Genomic DNA, 16,821 nt, shown 5'->3' on the forward strand with positions numbered 1-16,821 from the left:
CTTTTGCATACAAAATTAAACTATTTTTAAAATCATAATATAATATTTCTAATTAAGATATTTAAATTTTTACTTAACCTCTATCTCTTTAAGTTAATATAATTTACCATTTATCATTTACATTCATTTTGATCTTATATATTAAAAATTCATAATATCATTTAAATCAATCATAGAAAATTATTAGATAACTCTAACTGAAAATGCTTTAAAACTATATTTTCTAATTCAGTTATAAAATTATTGATAACTTGATCTTGAATTATATTCACTCTTTATACTATTAAAAATTTAATGAGTTACTTAGCCAACTACACTAACTATTAATATTCCTATCAAAATACACATGAATAGGAGGCATTTTTATGTATGAGTTCAGAAAGGACCTAATAATGATAATTTAATATCTGATTATCATGTTAAATATGTTTTTTTTTTAATATTCAAATATTGTGAAATTATTGTCAAAAAGTAGTGGTAGAAGATGATTATACCAATGATGCTATTTTTATTATACTTTCCATAATCTATCATCAAAATACTAAGACTTTTATTATCTGATAATATATCACATTGTTTTATAATACATAAACATAATCTAAAAAATTACATTATTATTATTTTATGACCCATCATCAAAATAGTAATAAAAATCTTTAACAAACAACCATCAACTTTATGATAAAACCAACTTCAGTTGTGGACTGTGTTAAGATATATTTTGTTTATGTCCTAAACGATATTGCTTAACTCTCAAATCCATACCCTAATCAAATCCATGAAAAGTCAAGAATTTATTTGCAAATCAAAATGCTTTCTCTTTATGCCAATCTTGTTATAAATGATCCACAGAGCGTCAACAATTGCAGCATTGTATATCAATTTAGAACAAGTTGATGGTCTGCCATATTGACTTGAATGTCATCTTAATCATTGGGCTCACCTCCACAAAAACACATCTGGCACGTCCATGTGAATCAAAACATCTGCTACAATTGTTATCTTATTATATTTTCGTCCCTGACAAAACAACAACTAAAGCAAGCTGCAACAACAACTCTCTTTTATCGGCATATGAAAATGCCAAAAAAATCATCGATTTAATTATTATTATCTATTTTTTATGTTTTCTTACAAAATGATTTTCCCATTAAAAAAAAAATGGTCCAGACTCAAGTATGTTATCAGCCTTATCAAAAAAAGAAAATTAAAGGTATATATTAGAGAAGCCAAAGTACATGGAGATTTACATCCTAGGATTTGGGTTGAAGAATCATAAGGGTGAGTTTTGATGTATCATTGGGTAAAGGTGTGTCATTCAATTGCATAAATTAATTAGGCAAATAAGATCTTTCTAAGGAGGATTTTAGTAGATTTGAAAGCATTAGCAACTTCTAATGTTTGCATATGGAGCTTCAGCCTACCAATCCCCTCTTCCATTTTGTTCAATCTTTCCATTAAGCTCGTTCCCTCTTCTTCTAGATAACCAATCTGGTCATCATGCTCATTAATATAGGTCTCAAGGATCTGTGGGGAAATTATTTTGAAGCAGCTCAATCCCTGATCCACACTTCTCTCGACCTTTCTGTTTTGAATTTCTACACATCTATAAAACCTAGTACCATAGTTGTCAAAGCAGCTCTTCTTATTGTCTGAGGTAGAGCAAATTCTACTATACATTTTGGATATTGTTATGTCAGATGATGTATTGCAAGGGGTTTTACTATTTGCAATTAAATGACATTATTTCTTGTTTTTAGTTCTGAAATAGCCTTGGCCTCGCATCAATTGAGGATTGTATTAAGCAAAATTGATGTCAAGGTTCCATTTTCTATAATTTTGCTTCATAGTCTTCAATCTTCTGCTTGCCACCTTCATAGTTTTCTGATCTTTGAATCCCTTCTACTAGAGCTTCATCACAACGTTATTTTACATCAAATTTTTTAACAGAATAATAAAGTTAGCGATTACACCACAAATGTAAGTAATAGCTCTGTAATATGTTACAAATAAATGCTCAATTCCAAGATACTTTAGAAAAAGATGTTTTTGGGAAAAAAAGGAAAGCTTGCGGTCTAAAACCCTTAAAATCTAGGGTTAAGTCACCAAGCCCTACAACATCAATAATTGACATAGTACTACACAAAGTGAAATGGAAGTGATGCAGGAAATTTCATGAAGAATCTATGAGATTTGATCCTTCGCTCAAATTGGTTAGGGTCGAAAGCTTCATACCCGCAACTTTGAATAAAAAAAACCTTTTATATTACATGACCATCATTTTTTTCAGCTACTTTATAAAACAAATACCTAGAGCATAGGAGCAAAGCTGCTACTATTTTCATTTCTCATCGCAAGTAAAATACAAAATTCAAACTCAAACACCTAAACCATACAAAAAGACCTACTATTACTTTAATTTTAGAGGGCAATTGAAAGAAGGAACTCAATGGTAAAAGATGGAATAAAATCATCTATAGGGAGCATAGAAATGAGCAATTAATTGCAAATACAGGGGAAATAGGTCTATGAAACAAACATCTAAACTATAGGAATAGATCTATGATTATTTTGATTTGTCATGACAAGAAAAACAAAATTCAACTTGAACAACTAAAATATTCAAGTAAACCTACTATTATTTTAATTTGAGAGGGAAAATGAAACATGGAATTCAACGGTGATGCCATTTTTTTCCAGCAATAACTCTCTTTTTTCGGTGTCTGACAATGTCAGAAACTCCAAAAATTCTGACCAAAGTCCCATATGGAGAAACCCTATCAGCATAATTATAGAATTAGATTGAGATTGGAGTATGAAAAAAGTCAATATTAATGATAATTTTGAGAAATAAATCCTTCATTTTATTTGGTTATTTAAATTGAAGAGAAAATGATGCCATATTATTTTTTGTAAAGGAGGTAGGGAGAGGGCCCTAAAATAAATATCATAATGTAAATAGATAGAGAGACATAAAAAAAATAAAAAATGATATATATGATATATTTTTCTTATAACTAGAAATTAAAGACAAAACCAAGTTTTCTCTAGGGGAGAGGACCTAGTATTTGAGCACATTCTAATGGTTGTTAAAGGAGTGGGTAAATTGACACCCACACTTGCTGATATAATATCCAACACTTTTGACAAGGTTGTACCAATAGTTGTGACTTTAAAGTTGTCCTTGCTAACAACAACTACCCATTGAATGAAATGTTTCCATTTTCCCAAAAAGCAACCAATAGTGTGATGCCACGTCATTTGCACAAGTATGGGGGTCTCTAATGTACTATGATTGGTCTCACATTTTTTTTGGGATTTTTTGGACACCTTGGCAAAAATCTTGTTGATGTAGCATCATATTTGATGATGTGGCTTTAAAACCATAGTTATAAGCAAGAGACTTGCCAAGTAAGCTACTAAAAAAAATTGGAGTGATTTGAAATTTCTACATAGGATTTTGAGAAGCACAAAGTTAGGGTGCTCAACTACTAGGTCCTCTCCCCTAGTTGACTAGAGCCATGTGTACCAAATATAAAGGAATGCGACTTGAAGATTGAAAAATAAAGGACTTCTCATAAATACCTCTCAAAAAAAATTGGTTGGAGAAGTTCAAATTAGGTAATCAAGACCCAAACCAATTTATAAACAATTGTTAAGCCATAAGATAGATGTTCTAATTAGTTCTAAGATCTCAAAATGGGGCACAAAATTGTTGAAAAATCCCATTTTATAAAAATCTATGAGATAAAATATTATCATACATGTATTGAAATATATTAAAATAGGGGAAATAATTGGCAATGCATCCTAATTGCCAAGTATATTCCAAATAGAGACTTCATGAGTAATCATAATATTCTCAAGGGCTCAACATTTTTGAATAACCATATGAGATCGAAGACTCTTGTGGTCAAATGATGATGATAGAATCTTTAAAAAGAAGGCACAATTAACTTATTCAAGGGTGTGACTATGCAAGAATAACTCTCTGTGCTTGGCTCCTCTTTTAAATCTCATATCCTACCTCTTCAAATTATAGGGAAAGAATATTAAAAACTACTCTATTCAAGTAGAGAATTCTACTATTTAAAGGCATCTCAATGCTCAAACATTTAGAATTTGGAATGATAAAACAAATTTCAAGCTACTATATATCCTTGTTTAGGAAACTATACAGCCAATGAGATGTCTCTATGAAGATCCAATTCTAGCATTGTCATTGTATAACTATTTTAAATAATGATGATACTCCATCACTAGAAGGATCATAGTTAAAAATGAGTATAAGCATCATTATTTCTAGTTATAATATTAGTAACACATGAATCATGAGTCCTTGATTAATTAAAGAATTTTCTAAAGCCCTAGGCGAACTAAAAGATGTAGCATTATTATATGAATAAACTTCATCAACTAAGAGCACAAACTAATCAATACAAGTACATGACATAATAAAAAATGATACATATTGGACTAACTAATCCTATTAATGTGGAAACTATGTTTTATGTAAAAAAGTGCATTCACTAATGTAGAATCATAGCATATACATTGATGAATTATAAAAATATAAATATTCTAATGTGTGATTTATTATATAAGTAGTTCAATTGTGTGACTCTAGTAATAATGCATTAGAACTCTGCACATTGTGAATGAAATAAAAATGAAGCAAAGAGTTGTGAATCACATTAGGTTATTATAGACATATATTACTAAGATCTTAATAAATGATTGATTACTAAATTTCAAGACATGGTACTAAAAAAGAGAACTATTACTAATGAATATCATGAAGAGGGAAACCTGGAAGAAAACAATCCATAAAGTTCCTTAGGATAGATTGACTAATAGAAGTGAATATGTAAATTTTCTTGTTGAGTACATGACAAGACATGAACTAGTTATACAATATTTTTGTGATTAGTCAATAGCCTAAGCTTTGCCTCTTTTATTATAGTATGTTTTAATCAAATTACACCCCATTCAACTGTAGACAACAAGGGAAAAGAATAGGGTGAGAAAACCCCCAGTGTAGCCCAAGACATATCCAATTTTGTATTCAATAAATTAAAATAATTTCCCATCTCGATATAATGGGAGGGTTATAAGTTGATATGACTGATTTATATTTATACACCAAATAATTTACAAGAAAATAGTTTACACATATTTAAATGCTAGTTAGTGATTAGCATATTATTTTGACTTGCAAAGTTCTCTCCTCCCATCTCTTTGTTCTTGGAGCTATGAAATATTTATAATTTTTTATTTGGAACAATAGTAGAATTTCCCCATCCTAGAATCTAAGATCAAATTATTAGATTCTCTCCTCTAAGGATAATCATTCATGATAAAATTAAAACTTATAATAGATTAATATTACCTTGACAAGATCATAATAATCACTCATGTTTGAAATGCCCACCCACTAGTCCTAAAAGGACTACTTTCTTGCAAGAGGGAGTGGAGTTTAAGAAGTTGTGGATCGATCTAGAGAAGCACAAGAACATAATGATCAAATTGGTATCTCATTTCATGACCATGGCTGATTTTGGGGTCAAGGTCATACATGCTACTAAAAGTACCCTCTAGCTCTTATAATAGGAGAATGAGAAGGGGCAACATAAAGAGGATGATGATGTAGGGAAGCTATATTGGTTCTTGTCTAATGACTAGATGGTTGTGATATTATCTAAGACCAACAAGAAGACACAATAGACTAAGTATTTTTCCTCTTTCAATGTGTTTACTTTTTTTTTGCTATGTTATTTTACTATGCTTTAAATTTTCAAGTCCTACATGGCTAGATTTGGAACAATCTCATTATTGTTTTAATGGTTGTTATTATGAACCTCCCTAATACTATGTTTAGTCTAGTTATTAGTTTAGGGTTTATGGCTTTCCTTTACTCTATCTATAGGAACTTTTTTATATTAAGTTGGTAGTTCACTACTATGTTTTTTAATATTAATTATGGGTGTATAGCTTGCTAACTATGAGCCTATGAGTTGTGTGTCTACTGATAATGAATCTTTCACTATGTTGTATTCTATGGGATAGTCACTCAAATTTTGAGTGCTTATAATATTAAAAACATCATAATATTAATTAAAAAAAAATTGGATAGGTAATAGACATAAAATTTAAGGAAAGTTAGAATTTAAGTTTTAAAAATTAATTATCTTGTTGTCCATAAGTAATCAAAAATATAAATGGAATAATAAAATTGCTTAATACGACTAACAATCTATGGAAGCAAAGGGGTGTAGCTTGCATTCAAAGCTAAGGGAAAGATGAAGAGAATGATGTAGAGGAGAGAAAGAACACCAGTACATATTATAGCCTTGTTTGGGAGCAGAATATTAATAGCGATTTCATTAATCTTGTGTGAGATAGAATAATAGTATACTGAAATATTTTTTTTCCCTATATAATAAATTACATTTATACAAATTATAATCCTATTACTCAATAAAATAATGTATTACATAATTTTGAGGCCAAGGTAAGTTGGATGTGTGCTCAGAAAAAAGGATTGGTAGGCCCTCATAGAGGGTTGATAGAACATTGGAGGATACCCAAAGGGGTGAAAAATGAAGTTAATCTCTTGGAATATTACGGGTTTTAGTAGCCCTAGGAAATAGTTTGTTTTAAAATCTATGATCAAATATCATAATGTAGAAATAGTTCTCATTCGAGAAGTCTAGGTAATTAAACAAAAATTTGATAAAATGGCCAGCTACCTGTGGCTAGGAAAAAAAATATTCATATAGTGAAGCAACAAGAGCTTTTGGGGGCATTTTCACTATGTGGAACCTCGAATAAACTAGGAGGGGTGAAGTTGTATTGTCACCAACATTTTGTGGTAGTTTCCCTCAATGAGGAGAATTACAATTGGGTGTTGTTGAATGTTTATGCTTTGAACACTAGAGGGGGACAACTTTAGCTCTAGGAAGAAGAACTGGAAGGATACCCATTTCATGTGCATGTGAGATTTGAACACCCCAGTATATCCCTCAGAGAAGAAGGGTGGTTTGGATGATATCTCAGATAGCATGCAAGACCTAGAGGGATTCTAGAGTGAAAATGACCTCACATATATTGAGCTTTAGGGAGTGCAATAAAGCTGGTCTAATAACATGATGAGAAATAGTCATATTCAAGTAAGGCTTGATAGAGTACTATTATCAATAGGATGGGACATCCTCCCTTACACCTCCCTCCAGGGATTCACAATGTCTATCTTTGACCACTCAGTGCTCTTACTAGCTTGGCATTCCAATAATTGACATAGGAAGAAACCCTTCCAATATGAAATCATGTGGCATTGACATCCTCATTTTAGAGACTAGATCAATCATTGGTGAAACACTAGAATATAAGGATCTACTATGTATCACATAGAGAGCAAGCTAGGAATGATGAGAAGGAAATTTGGCAAGTGGAGTTAAAAATTCTTTGGGGATATGTTTAAGTAGAAGACCAAAGTTGAGTGCAAGATGAAAGGCCTACAAGTAAGGATGGTGGATGGTGAACTTTCAATGGCCACCCATGCCAAAGAGTAGGAGTGGAGACAAAAATGGAATATTGTGGTTGGAAGGGAATACGTTTCCTAGAAGAAAAGACCTAGAGTTTAATGGCTTCTAGAAGGTCATAGGAACATGATGGTTTTCCATAGGCTAACTTCCAAGCACAAGAAGAGAAATATGATCTGCAAATTTTTCAACAATGAAAATGTAAAAATTTAGGAGGAGGAGGATCTCAAGAAAAGAGTGACAAGCTACTTTTAGAAGATTTATAACCCTGCTCCCCTATGTTCAATTTAATCTACAAGCCTAGTTTGACTTCTTTGAAGTTTTGGACTCTGTCATTGATAATGACACAAACTAAAACTTGATTAGGAAAGTATCTTTATTTTTAAAGTTCAGTGATTCCATCAACTTTACCAAGGAAATAAAAGAGAAACTTGCCAAAATTGACATGGACTTAAAGGATAGTGCAAATTAGTTGGTGCTTAATCCAAGGTCTAATTCTATTCATTTTGAAAAAAATAGATTTTTGATAGATCTTCAAGCAAAACTGCTAAGGGAAGAGACCAGAATAAGGGCAACATTGGTTGGTATATAAGGTATGATGCTTCCCCACATAGACATTATGTAGAAAATAATATATCATGCAAATACACTAGTCAAGGATACCAATATGTTATTTACATATCATATGTATGAGTTATAAGTAGAGCTTTAGATTGAGCTACACATTTTGAAGGTGTACAAGATAACTGGGTGCATGTACAGGATCATGGTTTTCCAAAATGTGTCAATCTAAAATATATATAGTTCTGAAATGCCTCAAAGCATTCCAAAATCCATTCCAAGTTTTTTCCCACGCATCTTGATACCAAACCAAAAAATTAATACCTTTATAAAGCCTATTATATCTTTGGATATCAACCCTACATGGTCAACTTCAAAAATGTCCAGAAAACATGTTTCGGGCCTATTCTTATCTGTATTTGATGAAACAAAAGGGGTTCTTAAGAATGTTCTTATCTTTCAATAAATGTAATGTCTATCAAATTACAAGTTTAGTAAGTATTTACTACTTAGTTTCTAACATAGTTACATATAAACTATTGATTGACACACTAATTGAAAAATAACTATAACTTTCAAATGGTACAACATTTTTGAAATCCAAAAGATGCATCACATTTCACACTTCTTCTACTATAAGGAAGAGAAAAAATGAAAATTTCTTTTTACAAAGTTTTAAATTATTTAAGGTGGTTAGACACGAGAGGTTTTTTATTTTGAAAATACTATAGTATAAAATTCATAATTAATTATTTATTTAGAATGAAAATACCCAAAACATATGTTTCACATCTGGACATGAGTCCACTTCTTATATCTAGAAGCTCATTAAAAAATATTATCATTTTATTTTGATTAAGGTGGTTAGACATATGTCTACTTCTTATTTTTGTCCTAAAACTTTTATACTATTGAATCAAAATTAAAAAATTGACCAATCAATTTTTTATTTTTTTCAAATAATGCCTAGTGTTTTAGAAACTAAATTCAATTTCCTCGAGATTATTTTGTTTCAATTTTTTGATAGAATTTTCATAACAAGTTAAAAATTGCACATCAAGTTGACATAACCTTGATTTACTAATTGTCCATTACCACTTAAGGGCGTTGTCTAGTTGACCATGATCTTGTACATACCCTTGGGATAAGACCTTGTCTTTTATTTTGAAGGTATACTATGATTTTCTTTCTCATTTTGGTATAACTTTGTAAATTTTTGGCATTTGTAACAAAAACAAAGGGGAAAGTATACAAGGAGAAATGTACAATATACAAGGGAGAATGGTGTATAAAGGGAGAAAGTATATAGAGAAAGTACATGTACACACTCATATACATGTAGAGGGAAATATGTAAAGTGGAAAAGATAAGTAAAAAAAAAAAAGCATAAAAACAAAAACAATTTTGAAAAACCAAAAAATATAGTTTTAGTTCAAACCAAGTTGCAGTGTTTTCAGTGTGAACTAAGCATACATGTAAATGGAGAGTTTGACTGAATTTTTTTTTAGATCTTGTGTATGATAAATGTTTTTGTCACTAATACCAAATGGGTAGATTGTTAATGTCATGGCAAGATATATTGTCACTTAGTGTCAAAACACTTAGTCATAATAAAAAGATAGTAGTAACCAAGTTACTATTATCCAATGTTAACCAAGCTCAAAAAGGAACCAAGCAAACAATGTTAACCTTGTAGAAAGTTGTAGCTTCAACTGAGTTGAAAGCTCACACAGATTTGTAGTGTCAACTGAGTTGATAGTGTCTACCAAGTTGCAGTATAAACCAAGTCAATAGAGCAATTTTGTTCTAGGGTGATAATCAAGATAGCAAATAGTGCAAACCAAGTTAGCAAGGTCCACTGAGTGATCAACATGAATCGAGCATCATGTATCATATAAGTGCTAGAGTTATCTAAGGTGACAATGTTGCCCGAGTATCTTCAGCATTGCTCGAGTAAGCTATTATACTAGAGTTACAACGTTGAGCTGACTTGGTAATTATATTTGGAATTATTTATGTTGTAGCCAACCTATGAAGAAATTATTTGGATGTATATAAGTATGAAGCATTTTTTTATCCAAATATGATATATAAGATGTATGAAATTAAATAACAATAGCGAATATGGAAGAGCAAATTGTTTGATGGCTACAAGCATTCCAAGGAAAGGAAGAGACTCATATATCATAGTCATGTAATCAATTTAATTCAAAGGAACTTCATTGGAAATCAAAGTTGTATTTTAGAGATCAATTCATTGATTCATCCTAATAGGTGCATCAATCCCAAATCCTTTAACCAGATGGACCTAGCAGTCCTTTACATAAACTCCTAATAGAGTACATACTTAACTATATTATATAAATCCTTTCACAATGTGGACCTAAAAATCTGTATTTCTCTTAACTGAGTAAGAACACTGGAAAAGGTCATTTGTAAGCCTTAACAAACCAACTTTTTTGTTGTAGTACTGAAGAATTGTGGGGGTCATCCCCACCCCATTTTTACCTTCTAATTGGAGGGTTTTTGAGTTACCAAATATTGTGTTATGGTGTTGTTACTTTGTTCCTTTATGTTTCTTACATCTAAGTAGATTAGACAAATTAACAAAGTGGTTTAATGGAAGAAGTTTAATTGTTTCCTAATTCATGCATCCAAAAATGTGGAGTAAATACATTTGCGATATCCTTCAAAATGTTCAATGTGTCAAGAATGCTTGTGTCAGACATGGCAAAGTCAATGTGGGCATGATTGTTTTGTTCTTTGGCATCTTGATGGCATGGAAAGAGAAGACATATTTTTTTCTAAAATGGTGGTGCTTTGTTCATGATTGAGAACCTTGTCAAACGATTTTTTGAAGTTTGTGGAAAGGAAGGTGCAATTTATGGGTGAAGCATCTTATTTTTTTATACCTTCTACATGCTTAGATTTTTTGGGCCACATTTTTATCTATCCCCAAGTTTGCATTTCCTTTGATCTACATGATTTGTTATGAGGAATGCTATTTTGGGGATAGCCCACCAATGGCTATCAACGGTTTGCACATTTTTTATGGGCTTGATCAGTATTTTTAGAATCATCTACTCGTTGGTGGTCTTGACTTGTTTAGAAGCACAATTTTTTGTGTGGTGGAAATGTTTTTCTTGGACTTGCAAGTCCATCCTTGCCTAGACCTCTTGGGCCCCATGAGCTTTCTAATTTTGGCACTTGATTTTCTTCCCTTTGCATTATTTTTGGTGACTTTTAAAAAGTCCCACACTGGCTCCTTCACTTGCCACATCATCATGAGTTAGCCTTGTTGGAGTGTAAGCCCATTGTTAATGCCTTAATATGTAGTTTTTAATTTACTTGAGACAACTACCTCTATCTTGACGAGAGTTTCCCTCTATTTTTGTGGTGCCATGCTAGTGGATACCCATGTATACCCATTGGAATTTAATTGGTTTCATTTGTAGTTTTTGGATATATGCACTAGTTTTGGCATAAGTGCATTTTCAATTTTGCATAAAGTAGCCTAAACAACTCTGACTATACTTGTCCCCTCTCACGGTGGTTTTTGATGGTGGTAATGGCTATTTTTTTTCCCATTGACTAGATTTGTTTTCGTTCCAGTTGTACATTTTTTTTGCCACATGATGTGATTTTGGCCACCAGATTTATTTTCTAGTACCAACCCGTTGCTCGACACTTGTTTCTAATGATCAAGAACTTTTTTCCCGTAGGGGTCATTTATAGGAATTTTTTTTCCTCGATGATCTTTTTCCCATCAAATTTGGGATCATCACTTGTTGACATTAGCACCACTTCAGTATTGCATCAATGTTGATGTCACCTTCTCAGCCTTTGTTTCAACCTACCTTTTCATTTTTACTCATCTCATGACCATACAAACTCCATTTTCCAAAACCAAGATATTGTCAAAAAGCTAGTTCTGAGCCCATCACAGTGGTATGGGTTAATTTTAATTTTGATGCTTTCTTAATGCATTTTTCTATTGTCAAAGTTAGGAGTTTCTTTTTGCACTCCTAGAGACATCTTGAGCATCTGATCTCCCATTTGGAAATTCATTATATCGTTAGAAATGTCTTTCTAGGATCTTTCCAATCATGATAGTTATTTTTCCATATTATGCTCCAAGAGCATTTTATTCAATCTTTTTCTTTTTTGCATCCTAGTGGATATCTTGGTTGTTTCTGGTCCAAGGATCAATTTCTTTTCTTTAGATAATTCCTCATGACTTCTACTATCCATTGTATTAGTCTTATATCTATTTTAGTTTATTTAGACATCATTTGTATGCATTCTTGCAAATGCACCGAGATAAAGTGTCACATTGCATCCATATTTTTGTTTCAATTATTTTTTCTTGTTCTACCTTCTAATTCAAGTAGTGTCATCTGAGGCATCTAAGGACACTCATGTAGGTTAGTGTATTCTTGGCATTCATCATATCTTGTAGCTTATTGTACATGCAGTACTCTAGTAAAGTGCCATGGGAGGTTGATGTTTTTCCTTTTTTCCCATTTTCCTTTATCCAATGAGTGTCCCTTCCAGGAAATTGGCCTTGTGGAATGTCTAAGATTGATCACCTTAGTACACACATATGTACTTCTTTATGCATCTTGATTGTGGTTCCTTGACATGCAGTTCTCTATGCCCACTTTTTCAGTTCCCTGTCGCCTCACCCTTGTCTGCATTAGGGGGTTCTTTTGTTGTTTCATATGCTTCCTTGGTTCAATTGATCATCTCTTTAGGCTTTGGTATTTCATGTCATCTATATCTTTGAGTTTATTTGTTTACCTTTGTGTGCCTCCTGATTCGATGCAAATTATAGTCTTGTCTACCTAGCCAATTTTTATTTCAGTAGAGGTTCTTCATATCAATAGTTACTTTGACAAAGCTTTGCAGTTTCTATATGTTTCAGTAGAGTTCTTCATGATCATCTTTTGTTCCTATCTTCTAGAACATTCCCTAGTTTGGAGGTTTCTTCATTCCTTCACTAGTTTCTTTCAACACGTTTTCCATCTCTTTTCGGAGTATGGTTTTTCCCATGTGGTTTTATCTATTTATCCCCTTTATAGAGATTTGGTTGTGCTTAGGTACCCCATTGGGCATTGTTTGCCAAGACCCAATTCTACTTTCAATAGTAGTTTCTATGTTTTTAGCTACTCCTTAAGTATATCTTTGGTGGGGGGTTGGGGGGTAGAATAATTAGATATTTCCTAATTAACTCTAGTTCACTTAAGCCAAACTTTAAGCATATAATAATTAGTTTTTTTTATTAATTATTATTATGTAGCCTAGGTTAGACCTTTTTAGGGTTTCACTCTCCTTTATAAGGATAATATCTCATTGTAAACATTCATTAAGAATTGAGATTCATACACTTTTGATAATAGCAATCTCCTTTTTTGCTCATCAAGAATGTCTCATTTATGGATTTGGGAATTCTAGCCTCCATATATTTTTCTTCTCTCTTTCTGTGATAGGTTTTTGCATGCAAGTGATTCTTGAGAGCTATGGGGTTTATCTTTCATCAACATCAACATTACATTTCAAATAGAGGGCCAATATTTATCTAATAGCCATGATTTTGTATATTGTTAAGACTCTTGATGCTTATGGTAGTATTTACTTTATAATTTTGGGTATGGGTTGTTTTTGTAAATTCCAAAAGGGGATGGGGTAATCTTTTGGTGGTTAATACCAAATAATCTTTAGAGAGTTATTCACACCTATTTTGGGTCAGCCTCCATTTTGGTTACTTCTTAATTTCAAAAGCTTTATAATTTATGCACACATTAATTTCTCTTTTTTAGTCTCTCTTTTTTCATTAGATGTGCACATTGACGTTGGAAATGTAAGAGTGTAATTGAAAGTGGGGGAGGGGGGGTAGATTAGTTACCACAAAAATAACTCCATGTCCCTAGATGTCAATTCAAACTTTCCATTGATCGTGAATATTGTCTAACTTGGCTAACACTAGAATATTACTCGCACTTGGTTAACAAAGAGATCTGATGATTATTATTTTGTTTTAAGCTTTAGTAACTTAGTTGTAGAAGCATAAAGCATAAATAAAATTACATGAACACAAATGACACCAAGATTAAATGTGGAAACCCAATTTGGGAAAGCCACCAGGGAACTAGTTACAATATTTTTCAGTCTTTTGAAGTGATCTATGTTAGAAGCCAACCTTGTTAAAGGTTACAAAGCACACTGTTGATTATGATCTTGTTAAAGGATTTAGATCACCATATTAGGAGTGGCCAGGGTAGAGGCCTTTAAATATTTCAATCTTGAAATGTAACCTTGTTAGAGGATTTACAAAATGATTGTTAAGTCAACTTTGTTAATAGATTTATTTTCTCTTACAAAGGTCAACACTATAAGTCATTTGATGCTTGACCACTCGGTCAATACTAAAAGAAGGAATCCCTTTATTAAATAGCTACTCAGTTAATACTCAAAAATTCTTCTTTAACCAATTTCTTAGTTAATACTAAGATATTTGATGTTATACTATGAACTCTTTATTCCTCGGTTAATACTGACCTTTGTGTAAGATCAATGACAACATACAACTAAAAAATTATTTCCAACAATTGATAATGATGGGTAAAAAATATGGGTTTAAATTTAAATAGTAGCATTAAAATAATTTGATAGGAGAGTATAAAGACAATAAGAAACCTACATTCATCACTCGACTTTTAATTACTTCGATTTGTCTTGAAAGAGAACATTAAAATTTATGTGTAAATATAGATAGTGATTAATATGGTTAATTTTTTAGGAGTATAATATTCATGAATATAAGTTGATTTAATTTTCTAGGTCAAATTTTTTTGATCATATATTTACTATTATTAAACTAATTTTTTTGGGTATCTTTTTTTTTTTATAAATTGTTCTTAGTTGATAATTAATGTGAAAACTAATCCATTAACACCTTTATTGGCTAGATAATCTACTATAACAATACCTTATCTATAGTTATATCTGAATTCAAGGTATGAGAATGATAAAAGGAGATTCAAGTTTCATTCTAGAATGGAGTGGAGTTTTTGATTTGGAGTTTTAACGTGATTTCATGCATTTATAACAATTTGGGAATCTCCTTCTATTTGTAATGATTTCATTCCAAGATTAATGCATAAATACAAACCTTCTATGAGATATATAATTTTGTTCTTGATTATTAGTAAATTTATTAAATGGTTTAGGTATGTTTTCTGAAGTTTTTCCTCTCTAGTTGTCAATAAAATATCCAATTCTAACTTTACTAGAGTTAGCCCTAGATGCCCCATCAAAATTCAATTTGCACGAACCCATTTTAGGAGGAGTCCATTCAAAATTTGATATTTATTATTTTCAATGTTTTCTTCCTTTTCTAAATAAGGGGTGCAATAGTTAATCCAAACTAATTTTTCCTTCTAATCTTGTCCAATTAAGAAATTGTGTCTCCTATATGATCGGTATATTTTGATTCTACAGTTCAAGATTTCCATAATACTTACTTCAATTCGGTTTCCTAATGCTTTAGGAGACATTTTTTTATTTTGAAAAATAATTTTATTATATTCTTTCTAAAATTCCCATACAACTATGAAGTGTGATTTTCCAATTTTTTTGATACAATCCACTAGGTATTTTTGTTGGCATTCACTTAAGAGAATCTATTTAGGAATTGTGATGCACTATAGACTAATTCAATTTTTGACAAATTTTATTCGGGTATTGTTTGACAAATGGAAAATTAAATAGAATGTGTTCTACAATTTATTCATCTTTTCTTTTTGCAAAAAACACATCTTGAAGGACCTTCATAACGTAACTTCTTAAAACATTCTATGTCAAGAATTCTATTTTACATTATTTCCCAGAGAGTTCTCCTTAGTGGATATGATAAATCTCTACTTCAGTTTCGAAATTAATAATTCATTTCTATCTAGATTAACATTTTTTTTTAAATTGAGGCTTCCTGTGACATTTTCCTCTTATTCTCATCCAATGATCATTGAGTTCCTAATGGGGATTTTAGTAATTAGAATCAATAATAACCATGTTCCTATTCTTTTTCTTGACTTGGATGCCATGATTTCCCCATAAAAATTCAAATTCATTAGAACTCTCAATATTCCATTCCTGCATATGTGCGCGGTGTGGATTTGAAAATGGAAAATCCTAATTCTTACTGATAAATTCAGAAGCCTTCTCTGGAATTTGATCCATCTTTAAGGATTCTAGAAGTCAAATTTCTTTTCTTTTTCAGTTCATAAAATGAAATGATTATTGCTCATTGACACATCAAATAGTTTGTCAATCCGTAGAAATAGAAGGCTATAGTTTGTGTGTATTTAATTTGTAGTACTTTATGTTGCTAGAATAGAGTCCCTTTTATCCGTCATTATTTTCTTCTATTTAGGTCAATTTAGTCATTGCCTTGAATGATCTATATTCAAATTTCTATTATGTCTTTCACCCACACCATCACTCTTGGCATGCCTAACTTCTAATATTATTGTATGGGCTCGAGATTTTCAAAATTTGGAGAAAAAACTTAGGCAACTATTTTTTGTTTTTATGAAAATTTAATAGAATTATTGCCACTACCACATTCCTATATTTTTCATCATCATTCTTTTGTTTGATTTTTAATATGGCATTTCACAAGATTTATTTAATATAGATCGAACTAGTTTCAGTTCTACTA

This window comes from Cupressus sempervirens, chromosome 4, assembly GCF_028749045.1.
Source record: "Cupressus sempervirens isolate cs-2001-9-10 chromosome 4, ASM2874904v1, whole genome shotgun sequence".
Classification (NCBI taxonomy): domain Eukaryota; kingdom Viridiplantae; phylum Streptophyta; class Pinopsida; order Cupressales; family Cupressaceae; genus Cupressus; species Cupressus sempervirens.